This window comes from Macadamia integrifolia, chromosome 2 (assembly GCF_013358625.1).
Source record: "Macadamia integrifolia cultivar HAES 741 chromosome 2, SCU_Mint_v3, whole genome shotgun sequence".
Lineage (NCBI taxonomy): Eukaryota > Viridiplantae > Streptophyta > Magnoliopsida > Proteales > Proteaceae > Macadamia > Macadamia integrifolia.
Genome location: NC_056558.1, coordinates 10515663 through 10515892, shown reverse-complemented (window position 1 = coordinate 10515892; position 230 = coordinate 10515663).

The following is a 230-nucleotide window of genomic DNA, read 5'->3' as shown; positions in this document are numbered from 1 at the left end:
TCGTCCTTCAAGACGTAAGTCTTCTCAACATACCTTACGAGCCCACTATGAGTCAGGAGATTCCACCGTTGGTCCTCTTAGTGATGAATCCAAGTACCCTTTGTCAAGTATGGTGATTCTAAGGTTACTCCCCAACCTTCTCCTCCTACTTGCAAACCTCCCCCAAACCCAAATCTTCCATGTCCTATTATTCCTCCATGTTGTATGTATACACCAGGCTCTTCATCTTC